The sequence below is a fragment of the Eimeria tenella genome, genomic scaffold (assembly GCF_000499545.2).
Source record: "Eimeria tenella Houghton genomic scaffold, Eth_scaff2150, whole genome shotgun sequence".
Classification (NCBI taxonomy): domain Eukaryota; phylum Apicomplexa; class Conoidasida; order Eucoccidiorida; family Eimeriidae; genus Eimeria; species Eimeria tenella.
The window spans coordinates 7,467-7,673 of NW_013542001.1; positions in this window are offsets into that span (position 1 = coordinate 7,467).

Below are 207 nucleotides of genomic sequence, written 5' to 3' on the forward strand. Positions count from 1 at the left end.
TCTTTTTTCTGTCTTTTTTTGTTCTTTTTTGTCTTTTTTTGTTTTTATTTGTCTTTTTTCGGTTCTTGTTGTCTCCTTTTTTATCTCCTTTTGTCTATTCTTTTCCTTCCCACCTTTTCTCCCTCATCCCCCTCCCCCTCCACATCTCCCTTTTGCTGCTGCTGCTGTTGCTGCTGCTGCTGTTGCTGTTGCTGCTGCTGCTTAGGG